Source organism: Saimiri boliviensis, chromosome 6 (genome assembly GCF_048565385.1).
Source record: "Saimiri boliviensis isolate mSaiBol1 chromosome 6, mSaiBol1.pri, whole genome shotgun sequence".
Taxonomy (NCBI): Eukaryota; Metazoa; Chordata; class Mammalia; order Primates; family Cebidae; genus Saimiri; species Saimiri boliviensis.
This window is the reverse complement of record NC_133454.1, coordinates 24,103,506-24,125,997: the sequence shown is the minus strand read 5'-3', so window position 1 is coordinate 24,125,997 and position 22,492 is coordinate 24,103,506. Positions and strand designations below refer to the sequence as shown.

At 43.6% G+C, this 22,492-nt stretch overlaps 1 long non-coding RNA gene across 13 annotated transcripts in view; it reads right to left on the bottom strand.

The window, feature by feature from the left end:
• Positions 1–22,492, bottom strand: part of LOC120360976 (uncharacterized) — a 93,068-nt gene that overhangs the window by 48,788 nt on the left and 21,788 nt on the right. For 12 of the 13 annotated variants that reach the window (XR_012517989.1, XR_012517994.1, XR_012517987.1 and 9 more), the window contains one exon: positions 13,974–14,156. This is a non-coding gene — a long non-coding RNA (uncharacterized LOC120360976). Of the gene's footprint in view, positions 1–13,973; positions 14,157–14,420; positions 14,473–22,492 lie in introns of all 13 variants that reach the window. The other variant, XR_012517992.1, reaches the window with a different exon arrangement.

Sequence of the window (22,492 nt, the reverse complement as noted above, 5' to 3'; positions counted from 1 at the left end):
CCACCATTATCAAGGCAGTCCACCACTACAGAGGTACTTTGCCATTGCTGAGGCAGCCCGCCATTGCCGAGGAAGCCTGCCATTATAGAGAGAGTCTGCCATTATAGAGGCAGTTCTAACTACACTCGTATAAACAGGACTGCAGGGAAGTTCATATGGCAGCTGGGCGGAGTGCACAGCAGCTCAGCAAAGCCTCTGCAGGCAGACAGTGACTAGGCTGCCTCCTCGCTGGACAGGGCAGCCCTGAAAAAAAGACAGCAGCACAACAGAAACTCATAAATAAAGCCCTAACTCCCCGGGACAGAGCACCTGAGGAAAAAAAAATTTTTTTTAAGGGGGGTTTATGAGTTCTGCTGCAGCAGACTTAAACATACCTGCCCAGCAGCTCTGAATGAACAACGGAGCTCACAGCTCAGCACTTTAGCTCCTATAAAGGACAGACTGTCTCCTTAAACAGCTCCCTGACTCCCATATATCCAAAGAGTCACCTCATAAAGGAGAGCTCAGACTGACATCTGGTGGGTATCATTGTGGGACAAAGATAGCAGAAGAAGAAACAGGCAGCAACCCTTACTGTTCTGCAGCCGCTGCAGGTGATCTCCAGGCAAGCAGGGCCTGGAGTGGACCTCAGCAGTCCTACAGCAGAGGAGCCAGACTGTTAGAAGGAAAACTAACAAACAGAAAGAAATAACTTCATTATCAACAAACTGGACATCCACTCAGAGACCCAATCTGAAAGTCAACAAGTACAAAGACAGGTGGACAAATCCACAAAGATGGGAAGAAACCAGCACAAAAAGGATGAAAACACCCAAAACCAGAATGCCTCTCCTCCTACAAGGGATCCTACAAGGGATCACAACTCCTCACCAGCAAGGGAACAAGGCTGGATGGAGAATGAGTGTGAAGAATTGATAGAATCAGGCTTCAGAAGGTGAGTAATAAGAAACTTCTATGAGCTAAAAGAACATGTTCTAAACCAATGCAAAGAAACTAAGAACTTTGAAAAAAGATTTGATGAAATGCTAACGAGAATAAACAACTCAGAGAGGAATATAAGTGAATTGATGGAGCTGAAAAACACAACACAAGAACTTCATGAAGCATACACAAGTTTCAACTTCCGAATTGACCAAGAAGAAGAAAGGATATCAGAGGTCGAAGATCAACTCAATGAAATAAAATGAGAAGGCAAGATTAGAGAAAAAGGGTAAAAAGGAATGAATAAAGTCTCTATGAAATATGGGACTATGTGAAAAAACCTAATTTACATTTGATAGGTGTACCTGAATGTGATGGAGAGAATGAATCCAAGCTGAAAAATAATCTTCAGGCTGGGCGCGGTGGCTCAAGCCTGTAATCCCAGCACTTTGGGAGGCCGAGGCAGGTGGATCATGAGGTCAAGAGATCAAGACCAACCTGGTCAACGTGGTGAAACCCCGTCTCTACTAAAAATACAAAAAATTAGCTGGGCATGGCGGCGCGTGCCTGTAATCCCAGCTACTCAGGAGGCTAAGGCAGGAGAATTGCCTGAATCCAGGAGGCGGAGGTTGCGGTGAGCCGAGATCGCGCCATTGTACTCCAGCCTGGGTAACAAGAGCGAAACTCCGTCTCGAAAAAAAATACTAAAATAAATAAATAAATAAATAATCTTCAGGATATTATCCAGAAAAACATCCCCAACCTAGCAAGGCAGGCCAATATTCAAGTCCTGGAAATACAGAAAACACCACAAAGATATTCCTCAAGAAGAGCAACCCCAAGGCACATAATCATCGGATTCACCAGGGCTGAAATGAAGGAGAAAATGTTGAGAGCAGCCAGAGAGAAAGATTGGGTTACCCACAAAGTGAAGCCCATCAGACTCACAGCAGATCTCTCATCAGAAACCCTACAAGCCAGAAGAGAGTGGGGGCCAATATTCAACATCCTTAAAGAAAAGAACTTTCAATCCAGAATTTCATATCCAGCCAAACTAAGCTTCAGGAGTGAAGGAAAAATAAAAATAAAAAAGTACTTGCGAACAAGCAAGTACTCAGAGATTTCATCACCACCAGGCCTGCTTTACAAGAGCTCCTGAAAGAGGCACTAAACAGAGAAAGGAATAACCAGTACCAGCCACTCCAAAAACAAACCAAATGGTAAACAGCATCGACACAATGAAGAAATTGCATCAACTAATGGGCAAAACAGCCAGCTAGCATCAAAACGGCAGGATCAAATTCTCACATAACAATATTAACCCTTGGCCGGGCGCGGTGGCTCAAGCCTGTAATCCCAGCACTTTGGGAGGCCGAGGCGGGTGGATCACGAGGTCAAGAGATCAAGACCAGCCTGGTCAACATGGTGAAACCCCATCTCTACTAAAAATACAAAAAATTAGCTGGGCATGGTGACGTGTGCCTGTAATCCCAGCTACTCAGGAGGCGGAGGCAGAAGAATTGCCTGAACCCAGGAGGCGGAGGTTGCGGTGAGCCGAGATCGTGCCACTGCACTCCAGCCTGGGTTAACAAGAGCGAAACTCCATCTCAAAAAAAAAAACCAATATTAACCCTAAATGTAAATGGACTAAATGTCCCAATCAAAAGACACAGACTGGCAAATTGGATAAAAAGCCAATACCCATTGGTGCGCTGTAGCCAGGAAACCCATCTCACATGCAAGGATACACAAAGGCTCAAAATAAAGGGATGGAGGAAGATCTACCAAGCAAATGGAGAGCAAAAAAAAGCAGGAGTTGCAATCCTAGTCTCTGATAAAATAGACTTTAAACCAACAAAGATCAAAAGAGACAAACTAAAAAGTTTCTCCACAGCAATAGAAAAAACTTAACGCAGTGAAAAGGCAACCGAAAGGATGGGAAAAAATATCTGCAAACCATGTAACTGGTAAAGGATTAATCTAATAAAATATATGAAACTTCTACAATTCAATCGTTAAAAAAAAGAACCAAAACCTAATACCCTAATACACTATTGAAAAACAGGCAGAGGACCTGACCTGAACAGACATTTCTTCAAAGCAGACATATAATTGGCCAATAGGCATACGAAAGAATGTTCAACAGTATCACTAATCATCAGGGAAATGCAAATCAAAACCACAATGAACTATAACCTCCAGCCTGTCAGGACGACCACTATCAAAAAGACAAAAGATAACAAGTGTTGGTAAGGATGTGGAGAAAAGGGAACACTTGCACACCATTGGGGAGAATGCAAAATGGTACAGCTACTATGAAAAACAATGAAATTTCTTCAAAAAGTTAAAAATAGAACTGCCATTTGACTCAGCAATTCCACTTCTGGATATTTCTCTAAAAGAATTGAAATTAGGATCTTGAAGAAATATTAGCATTCCAATATTCACTGCAGCACCATTCACAACAGCCGATGTAGACACAACCTAAATGTCCATCAACAGATTAACAGATAAAGAAAATGATGGTACATACAGACAATGGAATACTATAAGTGACAACATGGATGAACAAGTAGGACATCATTTTAAGCAGAAAAACAAATATGGCATAATTCTACCTAGTCCAATTCATAGAATCAAAGAGTGAAATGGTGGTTACCAATGGCTGAAGGAGGGGGAAACTAAGAATTAATAATCATGGTGTATAAAGTTTCAGTCAAGTAAAATGAGTAAGTCTAGAGATCTGCTGTACAGCATTGAAACTTGGTCAACAATAATGTAAACTTCAAAATTTGTTGGCCGGGCACAGTGGCTCACATCTATAATCCCAGCAATTTGAGAGGCCAAGGCAGGTGGATCACCTGAGGTCAGGAGTTCAAGAACAGCCTGGCCAACATAGTGAAACCCATCTCTAGTAAAAATACAAAAATTAGCCAGGCGTGGTGGTATGCACCTGTAGTTTCAGCTACTCAGGAGACTGAGGCAAGAGGATTGCTTGAATCCAGGAGGCAGAGGTGGCAGTGAGCCAAGATTGTGCCACTGCACTCCAACCTGGGTGATGGAGCAAGACTTTATCTTAAAAAAAAATTGTTAAGAGGGTAGATCTCATGCTAAATGTACTTATCACAATAAATTGTTTTAATGTATATTGATTTTTATCAAATTTTTTAGCATTCTGTTGAGATGATCATATGATTTTTCTCCCTTAATACATTGATTATATAAATTAAGTAACTAGGTACATTTTTTTAGAGATGGTCTTGCTCTATAGCCCAGGTGGAGTATAGTGGTGCAATCCGAGCTCACTGCAGCTTCTAACTCCCAGGCTCAAGCAATCCTCTCACTTCAGCCTTCTGAGTAGCTGGGACCACAGGTGCATGTCACCATGTCCAACTAATTTTTTTAAAATTTTTTTCTAGAGACAGGGTCTCACTATTTTGCCCAGACTGATCTCAAACTCCTAAGTTCAAAGGATCCTCCTGCCTTGGCCTCCCAAAGTGTTAAGCTTACAGACATGAACCACCACATTCAGCCTAAATAGGTACTTATAACATTAAATTATTCTTATATCCATGAAGTAAACACTGTTTCATTATGGTGATTTGCATTTTAAAAATATAACTGTAGGTTCATTTTGGGAAATGGATTGAAAGAAGCCAAGGCCAAAAGCAAAGAGAACATTTAGGAGGCAATTACAGTTTTGAAAGAAAACAATGACAGTAGAAATAGAGAAGAGGTCTGGATCTAAGAGCTATTTAGGAGGAAAGATCAATAGGGACTTACTGGACTGGGCACAATGGCTCATGCCTGTAATCCCAGCATTTTGGGAGGCTGAGGCAGGCAAATCATTTGAGATCAGGAATTTGAGACGAGCCTGACCATGATGGTGAAACTCCATCTCTACTAAAAATACAAAAAAATTAACTGGCATGGTGATGGTTGCCTGTAATCCCAGCTGCTGGGAGAGGCTGAGGCAGGAGAATTGCTTGAACCTGGGAGGCAGAGGTTGCAGTGAGCCAAGATCACACCACTTCACCCTAGCCTGGGCAACAGTACAAGACTCCATCTCAAAAAAAATAAAAAATAAAAAATAAAAATAGTGATTTATTGAATGTGAGATGTGAAGGAAAGATATGAGTTCAAGAGAACTGCCCAGTTTCTGGTTTTGTGACATTTACCAAGACAGAGTCACAGGAAGAAAAGCAGGTTTGGTGGAGCTTGGGGGGCAGTATAGAGAATGAGTCAATTTTAGCAATGTTACATTTGACATCCTGAGTTGTGTAGGGCTGAGGGTCCCAAAGGGTCGTGAGGTGTCCCTTATGCTGTGCTGAGGCACAGGATCCGAGAAATAAAGAGACAGGACACAGAAGTACAAGGATAATGCAGCTAGGCTTGAGGGGCCACACCACCTATGAGCGGAGTCAGGCGAGGCCCTGAAAGTCCAGAAGCATCAGTAATTTATTGTGTATAGGGGGCAGGGCAGTAAGCAAAGGCATCTTTAAGGATAGTGACAGGGTTGTGAGCAATAAAACAAGGGGTCCACCCCCATTAGGTCACCTAGGCTAGGAGGTGGACAGTGTGCAGCAAGGGGTCCATTCCCATTCGGTCATCGAGGCAAGGAAGTGGGCCATGTGTAGTAGGGGGTCCACCCCCATTAGGTCACCAAGGCATGGAGGTAGGCCATGTGCAGTGAAGAGGGTGCAGTGTGCAATACTTCTATCTATGGGCATGCTACTTCTAAGATTTACGGGAGGATGCTTTAAGTCACACAGCAGTAACAGAGCTGTCAGGGTTACCGCCACCTGCTGGCAGCTTCCAATGAGTTCTATAGGCAGATGCTTTTCAAGCAGCACAGTAACAAGAGCTGATAAAAAGTTCACAGTCACCAAGGTGCGATTATCCAGAGGGGTTTTGAGCCCTTGGATGCTCGGATGCTCGAGAGATTGCCGGTCTCAGGGCAGCCCTCCACAAGAACTGGAGCAAGGTCCTACAACTCCTTTATCAGGAGGAGTGGCTCTTGCCCCAAGCCTGCCATACAGCAGGTATCTTTACAATACTGAACATTCTCCCCTGGGCCATGGATTCTTGTCCTGGTATAACCGTTTTTCCCTTAAATCATGCTCTGCACTGTGTCTGCTCTAGACATTCCTCCGATAATAAGCTGCTTATTCCTTAAATCATGCTCTGTACTGTGTCTACTCTAGGCATTCCTCCGATTATGAACTAAGATATTATGTGTGTGTGTGTGTGTGTGTGTGAGAGAGAGAGAGAGAAAATAACTGAGTGGTAAGATAATCTTTAGGCAGGTATCTTTACAATACTGAACATTCTCCCCTGGGCCATGGATTCTTGTCCTGGTATAACCGTTTTTCCCTTAAATCATGCTCTGCACTGTGTCTACTCTAGACATTCCTCCGATTATAAGCTGCTTATTCCTTAAATCATGCTCTGTACTGTGTCTACTCTAGGCATTCCTCCGATTATGAACTAAGATATTATGTGTGTGTGTGTGTGTGTGTGTGTGTGTGTGTGTGAAAATAACTGAGTGGTAAGATAATCTTTAGGCACTCATTCTATGAAATAATATATGATTATATATAGAGGATTATATAAGGAAAATAACTGAGTAGTAACACTATAAACTGAGATATTCTCCAAGCCCTAATCCTATAAACTAATATATGATTATATAAAGCATTATATAAAAGGAAATAACTGAGTAAACTGAGATATTCTTCAGGCCTTAATTGTGCCAGGATTCTGTTCTGCTTAGCTCTCCTTCCTCGGTACCTACATGGGAGGTTACCCACAAGTTGAACATCCAGGTAGAGACAGGTAAACAGTTACACACATAGATCTGGAACAGAGAGATTTGGGCCTCAGATACTGATTTAGCAATGATCAGCACAGAGAAGACAGCTAAATGTGGAGAGTGAGAATACAAGAAATAAGGCTGAAAATGGAACCACAGAAAATAGCCAGTTTTAAGAGATAGAAAAAGGAAGACGTCCTTAAGAAGATACAGCCAGAGAGATAGGAACATAACCTATTCTGTGAATCAGGAAAACTTTTAAAAGGAGGACAGAGCTTCAGGTAGAGCATGGCCAGCTGTGTCAGATGGAGCAAAGCTGTCCAATAAGACAAGGACTAGAAAGGGTTCTCTGGATTTTCCAAGACCTCTTTGACGACCTCAGCAAAAGAAGTTTCAGTAGGAAGGTGAGGGCGAAGTCACCTGTGCTGTTAATGGGGCATAACCTCGTGCTCCCTGTCATATCCCTTCAACTGCTTCCTTCACTCCAAAGACACCACTCGCCTCCTACACCCCTGGGCCTCTGCTGAGTTACCTGAGTTACCTGAAGTCCTTGACTTGTGTGGCCTACACACACTCCCTTCTGCATTAAATTGCTCCTCCACTTTCAGAGAGAATGAAACATTTGCCACACCTACCACAGGGCATGGAATTTTGCTTCCTGAGCTGGTACAAATGGACCAGACGATGCACCATGGAAGCTGCACAGCAGAAGTAAGAGGGAATTATTTTCTTGTGGGGCAAACTTGACAAATGGGAAATAAGAGACAGAAATGAGGCAAACAGATACATTTTTCTCATTGTTCCCTTCCATTTTAAGGTATGATTCCTCCTTGCAGCCGTGCCAGAGAACTCCCGTGGCTAAAGGACCCTACCTGCTAAGTCACCTGCTGTTTCTCATTGTGGCTTGTTTGAAGCAGGGACAAGCATTGTAACACATCATCCTGCCTCTGCTGATTTACCTTTGTCTTCATTTTTCCCTTTCTAAGCTCCCAAAAAGGGAATCAGCACCTGAATCCTGACCCCAGGCTCTGCAATCTAGAGAACCTGGGCTAAGACACAGTTTTCTAGGTAAATTGGTAAATTGAATGGGATATAACATAGTAGAGAAAGGCAGTGTAGATAATATTTTCAAGAAATTCCCTTCCCAGTGAAGAAAAGGAAAAAAGTGGATTTGGGGGAGGGAGAGGAAACAGGTCCCAAAATTGTTTAGAAAGTGCCTGCAAAGCTGATATAGTCTTTGGTTAAAGTTTTGCTATAAGAAAAAACATTTGGGCAGGCACCATGGTTCACGCCTGTAATCCCAGCACTTTGGGAAGCCAAGGCGGGCAGATCACAAGGTCAGAAGTTTTAGACCAGCTTGGCCAATATGGTGAAACCCTGTCTCTACTAAAATTACACACACACAAACATTGGCTGGGCATAGTGGCATGTGCCTGTAATCCCAGTTACTCATGAAGCTGATGCAGGAGAATCACCTCAACCCGGGAGGTGGAGGTTGCAGTGAGCCGAGATCCCGCCACTGCACTCCAGCTTGGATGATACAGTGAGACTACATCTCAAAAAAAAAAAAAACATTTAAATCAACTCTTCATTTAGACTACTTGAGCCAATAGGCTGTCTAGAGCATGTGTTCTGTTTCTCTGATGTTTCAATATAATGTAATAAGAAAGGGAATAACAAGGAGGGTACCATAATGGAGTGAATAGGGATTAGATTTGAGAAAGGCAGAGTTGGACAAGGTAGGAAATTGTCAAATTAGAAGATGAACGGAATATTAAACATCTGTGTTAACGCAGTTATTGATCCGGCTCAGACTCACATATTTGCTGTATTTCCTAGGTCAGGTTATCCAAAAAACACAGTAATATGGTTTTATTTATAGATGACTACCAAAAGTACTAGTAACATCCAGGAAAAGCTATCATCCAGAGACGTCTATTTACTTTGCTACAACAGAACCAGCCTTTAACCCAATTCAACTTAACAAATATTTATTTGCCCCTGCCATGTGGGGGCTCTATGGAAGTAGGGTGGTTGGGGACATAGGGACTCTTCTCAGATGAATAAGATCCACTGGTAATCTAAAGATGACTATAATCTCAGAGTTAGAAATAAAATAGAGCATACAGATTATTAACATTGAAGGTCTGTGGTGGTTAATTTTATGTGTCAATTTGACTGTTAAGAGATACCCAGATTACTGGTAAAACAAGATTTCTGGGTGTGTCTTTGGGGGTGTTTCCAGCAGAAATCAGCATTGTAATCAGTAGACTGAGTAAAGAAGATCCCCTTGCCGGGCACGGTGGCTCAAGCCTGTAATCCCAGCACTTTGGGAGGCCGAGGCGGGTGGATCACAAGGTCGAGAGATCGAGACCATCCTGGTCAACATGGTGAAACCCCATCTCTACTGAAAATACAAAAAAATTAGCTGGGCATGGTGGTGTTTGCCTGTAATCCCAGCTACTCAGGAGGCTGAGGCAGGAGAATTGCCTGAACCCAGGAGGCGGAGGTTGCGGTGAGCCGAGATCGCGCCATTGCACTCCAGCCTGGGTAACAAGAGCGAAACTCTGTCTCAAAAAAAAAAAGAAGATCCCCTTGCCAATGTGAGCAAGCATCATCCATTCTGGTGAGGTCCTGGACAGAACAAAAAGTCAGAAGAAGGGTGCATTTGCTCTCTCTTTTTGGAATGCCAATCCTCTCTCTTGCTCAAGGGCATCAGAGCTCCAGATTCTCTGCCTTTGAACTCTGGGACTTACACCAGTGGCCTCCCAATTTCTCAGCCTTTTGCCTTGGACTGAGAGTAACACCATCAGCTTCCCTGGTTCTCAGGCCTTCAAACTGAATTAACCACCTGCTCTCCTGGTCCTCCAGCTCAAAGACAGCATATTATGGGTCTTCTCAGCCTCTATAATTGCATGAGCCAATTCCCATAACAAATCCTCTCTTATGTATCTAAATATATTCTGTTGGTTCTGTTTCCCCAGTGAACCCTAATACAAGATCAGATAAAAGCCATAAAAAAGGACACAAACAAAATTCCAAGGAAGTCCGAGGCAAGGAGATATTATGTTAGTGGAAAATAATTAAGAAAAACTTAATTGAGAGAGGTGATATGCTTCTTAAACATAATTTTAATAGTTGGATATGGGGGGAGGCTGGCCGGATATGAGTACATCCAAAGGCACAAAAGCAGGAAATAAGAGTAGAACTGAAGAATGGTAGACCTTGACAGTTTTGAAGGATACATCCAAGATCTTTTAGAACCTTAAATGTTCCTATGCACCACTATATGATGAAATTTTTCTCATAAAATGCACACATGATGCTGAGTATATAGCTACCAAGCTACACATGCTATAAAGGATGGACCATCAGCTAGGCTAACTTAGTAACTAACTATGTGACTTGCTTTTTTAAAAATAATAAATGCTAGAAATTCATTTCTCCCAGTTCTGGAAACTGGGAATGTCGAGATCAGGGTGTTGGCAATGGTCAGGTTCTGGTGAGGGACTTTGGGGTTGCAGGCTGCTGACCCTTCATGGCATCCTCACACGTTGGAGAGCAGAGCCCACCGGCTTGCCTCTGTATGTCCATGTCCTAGTGCACAGGATTCAGATTTAGGTGTCAGCAAAATGATGCATGACCAGCATTTACTCAGGAATGGTAAAAACCTTAAATGTTAAATCCATAAATATCTACTGCCCACAGCAGTTCCATTTGGCTGCAGTGCTCAGCACGAATCATCCCAGAGACGAATCCTGCTTATTTTAAAATGAATGAGAACATTCTATCATTTGTTGGAAATTTCGTAATATTTCTTCTATGATGAGTCACTTCTGCATGAACACACTCGGTGTTTTGTCTTCTCTCCTATCCCACCTCTTAGCTAAAACAAAGGGAAAATGGATTTGCAGATCAAGAATTGGAGAGACCCAGCCTTTCAGGAGGCTTTGTAGGCCCATGATAGCTCCCTGACCATAGGTCAAGAAATACTGTCTGCCTTTTCTTTCTTTTCTTTTCTTTTTTTTCTTTTTTTTGAGACAGAGTCTCACTCTTGTCGTCCAGACTGCAGGGCAGTGGTGCAATCTTGGCTCACTGCAACCTCTACCTCCTAGGTTCAAGCGATTCTCATGTCTCAGCTTCTGGAGTAGCTGGGATTACAAGCACCCACCACCACACCTGGCTAATTTTTGTATTTGCAGTAGAGTTTCACCAGGAGTGCCAAGCTGGTCTCAAACTCCTGCCCTCAGGTGATTCACCTACCTGCCTCGGCCTCCCAAAGTGCTGAGATTGCAGGCATGAGCCACCACGCCCAGCCTGAAATAGTTTTAAGCACAAATTTTAGAGATAAGCAAGACCTTATCATACTGACTGGAAAAAAAAAAACCCTAACATTGGTCACATCCCAGTTTCTCTCTGCTTCCTCTGGCAGCCTTTAAGCTATAGAAAAGGAGATTGCATAAAGAAACACATTTAAAATTGCATAAAACAAACAACAATGACAACAGCAGCAAAACCCACAAAACCATGGTCTTCACCACTTGACTCACTGCCAGAAACAGTAGGCACTGGCCAGGCACAGTGGCTCATGCCTGTAATCCCCACACTTTGGGAGGCCGAGGCAGGCAGATCACTTGAGGTCAGAAGTTCAAGACCAGCCTGGCCAACATGATGAAACCCCATCTCTACTAAAAATACAAAAACTAGCTGAGTGTGATGACATGCACCAGTAATACCAGCTACTAAGATGGCTGAGGCAGCAGAATCATTTGAACATGGGAGGCAGAGGTTGTCCTGCACTCCAGCCTGGGCAATAGGGCGAGACTCCATCTCAAAAAAAAAAAAAAAAAAAAAGTAGGCACTGAAAGAACAAGAAGCAATGACCAACAAGAACCTCTGTCCACAAAGCAAAGCCCTGATGAATAACTGACTAACTGAAGCCTAACTATGTTTTCAGATGCTGCAACTGAGGGCTTTAGCAGGCAGGAGCTATGATCAGAGCACTGACTATTTGAGAAGAAATAAGTACCGATTCGACTCATGGTCATTATCTTGAGCTACTAATACTGCAATTCTGATTCTGACAAAAACCTCTAAAATCAAAAAGAAAATGTCCTACTTATTGGAAAAATATTTTTCTGTTCTCTTGGTGTTGTAACACATTGAATGGATACTGTAAAAAAGAATTAAAGCCGTCCTTGAGCACACTGCTTAAATCATGAATTAAAAAGGGGAGAGAGCATTTCTTTTTTGTCAGCAATCCCTAAACTTCATCTCTAAAGGCCTTAAAATGGGTAAATTGACAGACTATTGGTCAGCAGTTAAATGTGATCCTTAAGAGGCCGGCAGATCACTTGGGCCTGGGAGTTCAAGACCAGCCTCAGCAACATGGAGAAACCTTGTGTCTACTAAAAACAGAAAAATTAGCTGGGCATGGTTCTGTTCCCCTAGCTACTCGGGAGACTGAGGTGGCAGAATCACCTGAGCCTAGGACACAGAGGTTGCAGGGAGCTGAGGTTACACGACATTACTCTACTCCAGACTGGGCCACAAAGCAAGACACTGTCTGAAAAAAAAAGAAGGCTATATATGGCCGGGCAGGGTGGTTCAAGCCTGTAATCCTACTTGAGTTCAGGAGTTCAAGACCAGCCTGAGCAACAGCGTGAGATCTTGCCTCTACAAAAAATTTTAAAATTAACCAGATGGGGGGGGGGGGACACATGCCTGTGGTCCTAGCACTCAGGAGGCTGAGACAGGAGGATTGTTTGAGCCCAGGAGGTCGAGACTGCAGCAAGCTATGATCATACCACTGTACTCCAGCCTGAGTGACACTAAGACCCTCACTTACAAAAAAAAAAAAAAAGCTACATAGAAACATGAGTAAATGACCCTTGAAATAATGTTTTGAGTGAAAAAAATCAAAATAATAGCCTGCACTTATTTACAATAGAATTTACAATAGAAAAAAGTGAAATGGTTGTATTAGAATGTGAGATTTGGGTAATCTTTATTTTCTTCAAAACTTTGATATTCTTAACACAGCAACTGATCAATTAAAATAAATATAATCAAATAAAGGCAAACTAATGGCCGGGCATGGTGGCTCATGCCTGTAATCCCAGCATTTTGGGAGACTGAGGCAGGCAGATCCCTTGAGGTCAGGAGTTCAAGACCAACCTGGCCAACATGGCAAAACCCCGTCTCTACTTAAAAAAAAAAAAAAAAAAAAAACAGGCTGGGCGCAGTGACTCACACTGTAACCCCAGCACTCTGGGAGGCTAAAGTGCATGGATCACGAGGTCAGGAGATCGAGACCATCCTGGCCAACATGGTGAAACCAAGTCTCTACTAAAAATACAAAATAAGCCGGGCGCGGTGGCTCAAGCCTGTAATCCCAGCACTTTGGGAGGCCGAGGCGGGTGGATCACGAGGTCGAGAGATTGAGACCATCCTGGTCAACATGGTGAAACCCCGTCTCTACTAAAAATACAAAAAATTAGCTGGGCATGGTGGCGCGTGCCTGTAATCCGAGCTACTCAGGAAGCTGAGGCAGGAGAATTGCCTGAACCCAGGAGGCAGAGGTTGCAGTGAGCTGAGATCGCGCCATTGCACTCCAGCCTGGGTAACGAGAGCAAAAACTCCGTCTCAAAAAAAAAAAAAAAATACAAAATAAAAAATTAGCCAGGCTTGGTGGCTTGTAGTCCTAGCTACTTGGGAGGCTGAGGCAGGAGAACTGCCTGAACCACAGAGGCAGAGCTTGCAGTAAGCCAAGTTTGCACCACTGTTCTCCAGCCTGGGTGACAGAGCAAGACCTGAGGTGAATGGATAAATAAAATGGTACACATACACAACAGAGTATTATTCATCCATGAAAAAGAATAGAATCCTGTTATTTGGAACAACATGGGTAGAACTGGAGATCATTATATTAACTAAAATAAGCCAGACACAGAAAGAAGAATTTTGCATGCTCCCAGTCATTTGCGGATGCTAAAAATTAAAACAATTGAACTCCTGGAACTAGAGAGTAGAATGATGGCTACCAGAGGCTGGGAAGGGTAGTGGGTTGGAGGGGGTGCACAAGAATAATTAATGGGTACAAAAATACAGTTAGAATGAATAAGATATAGTACTTGGTAGTACAATAGAGTGGCAATGGTAAACAAGCTATTTTAGAATAGCTAAAAGAGGCCAGGCATGGTGGTTTATTCCTGTAATCCCAGCATTTTCAGAGGCTCACCTGAAGAGGATCACCTGAGGTCAGGAGTGTGAGACCAGCTTGACATGGCGAGCGCCTGTAGTCCTAGCTACTCAGGAGGCTGAGGCTGGAGAATCACTTGAACCTGAAGGGGTGGGGCAGATGTTGCAGTGAGCCGAGATTACACCACTGCACTCCAGCTGAGGAGACAGAGCTACATTCCATCTAAAAAAAGAAAAAGAAAGAAAAAAGGAAAAGAGCATAACTGAATTGTTTGTAAAACAAAGAAAGGACAAATGCTTAAGGTGAGGGGTATTCCATTTACCCTGATGTGATTATTACACATTGCATGACTCTATCAGAACATCTCATGTACCCCATAAATATATACACCTACTACGTACCCACAAAAATTAAAAATAAAGCATTTTTAAATCCCCAATCTTGGCCACATTCCAGTGCTTTTTGAGGTCAGGATGGAAGAATCACCTGAGTCCGGAAGTTTGAGATCCACCTAGGCAACACAGCAAGACTCCCGTCTCTAATAACAATAAAAAAAATATTAGCCAAGCCTGGTGGGGTCAATGCCTATAGTCCCAGCTACTTGAGAGGTTGAGATGACAGAATCCCTTGAACCCAGGAGAGGTTGAGGCTGCAGTGAGCTATGATTGCCCCACCGCACTCCAGCCTGGGTGACAGAGTCAGACCATGTCTCTTTAAAGAACAAACCAATCCTAGCATGACCTGACCCTGCCTGCCACCTCTATTCTTTTCCTCTTGCCCATTATGCATCAGGCATCTGGGCTTCATTTCTGCTCCTGTATATGCCAAACGGTTTCCTTCTTCAGGACCACTGCACATGCTCTTCCCTGCCCGAAATGGACTTCCCACGCCTCCTGCCACAGCTGGATTTAGCTCATGTTTCAGACCTCAGCTCACACATCACCTCTGCAGAGAAATTCTCCCTCATCCCGTGAAGGGGAAATCATCCTCCTCTGCACTGCCTCGCCCTGCCTGGTTCTCTCAAAGCAGATATCACACTCAAAAATCAGCTTGTTATTTATTGAATTCCTTGTCTGCATGTTCTCCTCCCAAACTCACGCTGAATCAGAACAGAAGCTCCCTAAGGCAGGAGTCTCATCTTGTTCATTCTTAGAACCTAAACTAGTAATTTCACATCGTAGGCACACAATAAATGTTATTAGAATGAATAAGTATTAAGGGGCCAGTCGACGTAGCTCATGCCTGTAATCTCTGAGCTTTGGGAGGCTGAGGTGGGTACAGGAGTTCGAGACCAGCCTGGCCAACATGATGAAATCCTGTCTCTGCTAAAAACACAAAAATTAGCTGGCTGTGGTGGTGCAAACCTGTAATCCCAGCTACTTGGGAGGTTGAGGCAGGAGAACTGCTTGAACTTGGGAGATGGAGGTTTCACTGAACAAGAGTTTGCAGTGAGCCAAGATTGTGCCACTACACTCCAGCCTGGGCAACAGAGTGAGGCTCCACCTCAAAAAGAAAAAAAAAAGAAAAAAAAGGTAAAAGGTATGGATAAGCATCAAGGAAAGATTTTGTGATTTGTCACGTTTTCATGGAAATCCTACTTAACATTGACATTTTCTATTTGATAGTATTTCTATAATAGGAAATTGAAACTGAGTTAATTGCAAAAAAAAAAAAAAATGAGGCTGGGCATGATGATTCATGCCTGCAACCCCAGCACTTTCGGAAGCCGAAGCAGGGAAATCAGGTGCACTAGAGGTATAAGATAAGCCTGAGCAACATACAGAGACCCCTGTCTCTGCAAAAATAACTTTTAATTAACCAGGTATGCCAGGTGCTGTGGCTCACGCCTATAATCCCAGCATTTTGGTAGGCTGAGGTGGGTGGATCACCTGAGGTCAGGAGTATGAGACCAGCCTGGCTAACATGGCAAAACTCCGTCTCTACTAAAAATACAAAAAATAGCCAGATATGGTGGTTAATGCCTGTAATCCCAGCTACTCAGGAAGCTCAGGCAGGAGAATTGCTTGAATCCAGGAGGCAGAGTCTGCAGTGAGCCAAGATCAGGCCACTGCACTCCAGCCTGGAGAAGAGTAAAACTCCATCCTGAAAAAAAAAAAAAAATTAACCACATGTGGTGGGACGTGTCTGTACTCTCAGCTCATCAGGAGGCAGAAGTGGGAGGAGCACTTCAGCCCAGAAGATAGAGGCGGCAGTGAGCCATGATTTCACCACTGCACTCCAGCCTAAGTGACAGAGCTACACCTTATTTCTAAAAACAAAAAAAAAGCCTGGGCATGGTGGCTCTCACCTCTAATACCAGCTCTTTGGGAGGCCGAGGCAGGTGGATCACCTGACGTCAGGAGTTCGAGACCAGCCTGACCAAGATGGTGAAGCCCTGTCTCCACTAAAAAATACAAAAATAAACCCAGCATGGTGGCAGGTGCCTGTAATTTCAGCTACTTGGGAGGCTGAGGCAAGAGAATTGTTTGAACCTGGGAGGCAGAAGTTGCAGGAGGTGGAGGGACAAGAGTGGGAGCAGGACATCTGGTGAGGAGCTGCCATATCAACATCTTTTGATCACTCCTGGCCACGTTTTGAGCGGGGCCTCTGCAAGAATGTGCCCCAGCCTCAGATACGTTAATTCTGACACTCAGTGCTGGTGGAGGCCATGTGAGGTCACACTGTGGAGGCTTCTTGGGAAAGTGTTGGCTCTTCAGAATCAACATCTTGGCTAATTCCTTTGATGCTGGAGACAATGACCTGTTTCTCCTGATATGTCTGCTCAAGATAGTTATAAATTTAGTAAAGATGGGGTTTCGCCATATTGCGCAGGCATGTCTTGAACTCCTGGCCTCAGATGATCTGCCCCCTCGGCCTCCCAAAGTGCTGCGATTACAGGTGTGAGACATGGCGCCCCACTATTCTTCCATTCCTGCTCAATTTTTCCTTTTCTTCTCTCTCTTTCTGTCTCCTTTTATTATTTTTTTCTTGAGATCCTGGAAACCATAGGGAATATACATGAATCTTAATTCCAAGGGCAATTAAAAAAAATTTTTTTTAGAGGCAGGAGCTTGCTCTGTCACTTAGGCTGGAATGCAGTGGTGAGATCTTGGCTGACTGCAACCTCCACCTCCTGGGCTCAAGCGATCCTCACACCCGAGCACACAAAGTAGCTGGGACTACAGGTGTGTGTGCAGCACTGCACCTGGCTAATCTAAAAAACAGTATTTTTGGAGCAACAGAGTTTTACTATGCTACCCAGGCTGGTCTTGAACTCCTGGCCTCAAGTGATCCTTCTGCCTTGGCTTCCCAAATTGTTAGGATTACAAGAATGAGTGACTATATCTGGCCATTTTTGTAATAGAGAAGCGTCCAAGAAACACTACCTCTGATAAAAAACACCGGCTAAACTCTTCAAGTGTCACTTTTCTTCACTCTCCATTATTTCCCTTTCCTTGTCTCTTAACATCAAAGTTCATTAAACCCTCAAGATACAACTTTCCAATTCTCTTTTTTTTTTTTTTTTTTTTTTTCCTGAAGACAGAGTGTTACTCTATCCCCCAGGCTGGAGTGCAGTGGACCTATCTCAGCTCAGTGTAACCACTGCCTCCTGGGTTCAAGCAATTCTCATGCCTCAGACTTCCCCAAGTTCCTGGGATTACAGGCACCAGCCACCATGCCTGGTTAATTTTTGTATTTTTAGTAGAGATGGGGGTTTTTATCATGTTGGCCAGTCTGGTCTCGAACTTCTAACCTCAAGCGCACGCCTGTAATCCCAGCTACTTGGGAAACTGACACAGGAGGATAGCTCGTACCCAGGAGGTGGAGGTTGCAGTGAGCTGAGATAGCACCATTGCACTCCAGCCTGAGTGAGAGTGAGACTCTGTCTCAAAATAAAAAAAAAATGCTTTTTTTTTTTTTTTTTTCTGCCACCCCAGACTTCTGGAAAAGGAGTCTGGAGCTGTGCCCAAGGATCCCAGCCTTTGCCCTCAATTGCAAACAGAGTGGAGTGCCTCTTAGCTCAGGAGTTTGTGCTGCTCAAGAGTTTGCACAAACACAAAGTTGAGAAACATTGCTTGCTGAAAGGGGTGTAAAAGGCAAAGGACAAACCGGTTGTCCTCTGAAGTGGAGATGTTTCTATTCTATGTTGGGCTAAGATCTTGGAGAATTCAGGCAGGAACAAGTTTTGCCGGTTTTCCAATGAGAGACCCCCCTGTGGTAAGAGAAGCTCTTCTCTCTTTACCTGGTGAGTTACTTCCTTTCTTTGGTACCCAATTTTCTCATGTTTAAAATTAGGGAGCCAGGCACTGTTGCTCACACCTGTAATCCCAGCACTTTGGGAGGCCAATGTGAGCAGATCACGAGGTCAAGAGATCAAGACCATCTTGGCCACCATGGAGAAACCTTGTGTCTACTAAAAATACAAAAATTAGCCAGGAATGGTGGCAGGTCCCTGTAATCTCAGCTACTTGGGAGGCTGAGGCAGGATAATCTCTTAAACCTGGGAGGTAGAGGTTGCAGTGAGCCGAGATTGTGCCACTGCACTCCAGCCTGGGCAACAGAGTGAGACACCACCTAAATAAATAAAAATAAAATAAAATAAGGAAGTAAAACCACATGTTCCCTAGGATCCTTTCCTCTTAGTCTTTCTATGAATTAATTAAAGAGATTTGTTTTCTCATAAGCATACATCCAAAAAGGTACTCAAGGTAGGTTTTCCATGTTTTCTGGAATCTTGTAATTGCCCCAAATGATGTGGGAATATTTGAAGGAGAAGTTCTTCCTTGCTTCCTTTATTTTTTTGTTTAGAGATGAAATCTCTCCCAGTCACCCAGGCTGGAGTGCAGTGGTACAATCCGGGATCACTGCAACCTCAAACTCCTGGCCTCAAGTCATCCTCCAATTCCAACCTCTGGAGTAGCTGGGACAACAGGCACACATCACCATGCCCAGCTAATTTTTAAAATTATTTTGTAGAGACAGGGTCTCACCATGTTGCCCAGGCTAGTCTCAAACTCCTGGCCTCAAGTGGTCCTTCTGCCTCAGCCTCCCAAAGTGCTGGTATTACAGGTGTGAGACATGTGCCTGGACCTTCATTGCTTTTTAATAACCTTAATTACCTTCTTTTGAATATTTTTAGAACTACAATGTTTTTGTCTTTTGAGGCTAGAGTTGAAGCTGATTTCCATAAGTAGTCATTTTGAGTCAAGTCTTTTAAATAAAGTGAGTGGCCAGAGATGATAATGCAATTTTCGTTAAAACAGTTTACAAGAGAGCGCACGGTGAACTCTAAAATATGTGTGCTGGATCCAAGATGGCCGAATAGGAACAGCTCTGGATTGCAGTTTCCAGCAAAAACACAGACGGTAAGTAATCACTACACATCCAAAGAATTTTTACTGCCCACAGACCAGAAGATTCCCAGGCAGAAAAGCAAGAGTCACTAGCATGGCTCTTTCAGCCGGCGCAGACGTCTCCACCCAAAAACTCATACAAATCTCAGCGCCCTTTCAACTGCAGCGCCTGGGAGACAATGTAGCCTGTTCAACTGAAAAAAATGGGGACTGAAACAGGGAGCCAGGTGATCTGGCTCAGTTGGTCCCACCCCTACAAAGAACAGCAATCTGAAATGCTCTGGATTAAGAGTTTCACAGAAAGCACAGCTGGAGCCAGGTTAGTCCAGCTCTATGGGGGGAAGGGCGTCCACCGTTACTGAGGCAGTCGACCACTACCGAGGCAGTCCACCATTACCAAGGAAGTCTGCCATTACTGAGGCTGTCCACCACTACCGAGGCAGTCTGCCATTACCCAAGAAGTCCACCATTACTGAGGCAGTCCACCATTACTGAGGCAGTCCGTCATTACATAGAGAGTCTGCCATTACTGAGGCAGACCACCATTACCGAGACAGTTCTAACTATACCCCTAAAAACAAAACTGCAAGGAAGTTCACACAGCAGATGGGCAGAGGCCATGGCAGTTCAGCAACACCTCTGCTGGCATACTGCGACTAGGCTACCTCCTCACTGCAGAGGGCATCTCTGAAAAGAGGCAGCAGAACAAGAAGAACATATAAATAAAACCCTACCTTCCTGGGACAGAGAACCTGGGGAAAAAATGGCGTTTATGAGTTCCACTGCAGCAGACTTAAAAGTACCTGCCCAGAAGCTCTGAATGGAACAACGGAGCTCACAGCTCAGTACTTGAGCTTCTATAAGGGACAGACTGTCTCCTCAAGCAGCTCCCCAATCCCCATATATACAAAGACTCACTTCATAAAGGAGAGCTCAGGCTGACATCTGGCAGGTTTCCTTGTGGGACAAAGATAGCAGAAGAAGAAACTGGCAGCAACTCTTACTGTTCAGCAGCCACTGCAGGTGATCCCCAGGCAAACAGGGTTTGGAGTGGACCTCCAGCAGTACTACAGTAGAGGGGCGTGACTGTTAGAAGGAAAATTAAGAAAGGGAAGGACCTAACTTCATCATCAACAAACTGGGCATCCACTCAGAGACCCAATCTGAAAGTCACCAACTACAAAGACGACAGGTAGATACAGAGACGGGAAGAAACCAGCGTAAAAAGGATGAAAACACCCGAAACCAGAACCTCTTTCCTCCTCCAAGGGATCACAACTCCTCACCAGCTAAGAAACAAGGCTGGATGGAGAATGAGTCTGATGAATTGACAGAAACAGGCTTCAGATGCTGGGTAATGACAAACTTCTCTGAGCTAAAAGAACATGTTATAACCCAATGTAAAGAAACTAAGAACACTGAAAAAAGGTTTGATGAAATGCTAACAAAAATAAACAGCTTAGAGAGGAATATAAATGAATTGATGGAACTGAAAAGAACAACAAGAGAACTTTGCAAAGCATACACCAGTTTCAACAGCCAAATCAACCAAGCAGAAGAAAGGATATTCAGAGATTGAAAATCGACTCAATGAAATAAAATGAGAAAGCAAGATTAGAAAAAAAAAAAAGAGTAAAAAGAAATGAACAAAATCTCCAAGAAACATGGGATTATGTGAAAAGACCTAATCTACGTTTGATAGGTGTACCTGAATATGACGAAGAGAAAGAATCCAAGCTGGAAAACACTCATCAGGATATTATCCAGGAGAACTTCTTCAACCTAGCAAGGCAGTCCAACATTCAAGTTCAGGAAATAGAGAGAAGACCATGAAGATATTCCTCAAGAAGAGCAACCTCAAGGCACATGCACACGTATGCTCATAGTGGCACTGTTTACCATAGCAAAGACCTGGAACCACCCAAATGCCCATTGATGATAGACTGGACAAGGAAAATGTGGCACATATATACCATGGAATACTATGCAGCCATAAAAAATGATGAATTTGTGTCCTTTGTAGGGACATGGATGAATCTGGAAACCATAATTCTCAGCAAACTGACATAAGAACAGAAAATCAAACACTGCATGTTCTCACTCATAGGTGGGTGTTGAACAATGAGAACACATGGACACAGGGAGGGGAGCATCACACATTGGGGTCTGTTGAGGGGGCCAATGGAGGGACATTGGGGGAGTAGGGAGGTCAGGGAGGGATAACATGGGGAGAAATGCCAGATGTAGGTGACGAGGGGATGGTGGCAGCAAACCACATTGCCATGTGTGTACCTATGCAACAATCCTGCATGATCTGCACATGTACCCCAGAACCTAAAGTACAATTTAAAAAAAGAAAGAAAATAATGTAGCTTATCTTCACAAAGAGATACAAAAACCCCTGATTACAAAGGAAAAGTCAGAAATGTTCAACTAAGTTAAAATTAAGAATTTCTGGGCCGGGCGCGGTGGCTCAAGCCTGTAATCCCAGCACTTTGGGAGGCTGAGGTGGGTGGATCACGAGGTCGAGAGATCGAGACCATCCTGGTCAACATGGTGAAACCCCGTCTCTACTAAAGATACAAAAAATTAGCTGGGCATGGTGGCACGTGCCTGTAATCCCAGCTACTCAGGAGGCTGAGGCAGGAGAATTGCCTGAATCCAGGAGACGGAGGTTGCGGTGAGCCGAGATGGCGCCATTGCACTCCAGCCTGGGTAACAAGAGCGAAACTCCATCTCAAAAAAAAAAAAAAAAAAAGAATTTCTTTAATCAGAGAAATGCAAATCAAAACTACAATGAGATATCATCTCATTCCAGCTTAAATAGTTTTCATCAAAAACACAGGAAATGACAGAGGATGGTGAGGATGGGGAAAAAGGGGAACCTTTGTACACTGTTGTCGGGAATGTAAATTAGTACAATCGCTATCCTTAAAAAAACTAAAAATAGAACTACTGTGTGATCCAGCAATGCCACTGCTGGGTATACACCCAAAAGAAAGGAAATTAGTACATTGAAGAGATTCCTGTACTCCCATGGTTACTGCAGCACTACTCACAACAGCCAAAATATGGAATCAACCTACATGTCCATCAATAGATGAATGAATAAAGAAAATGTGGTACTTGTACACAATACAGTACTATTCAGCCATCAAAATGAATGCAATCCTGCCATTTGCAACAACATGGATAAAACTGGAG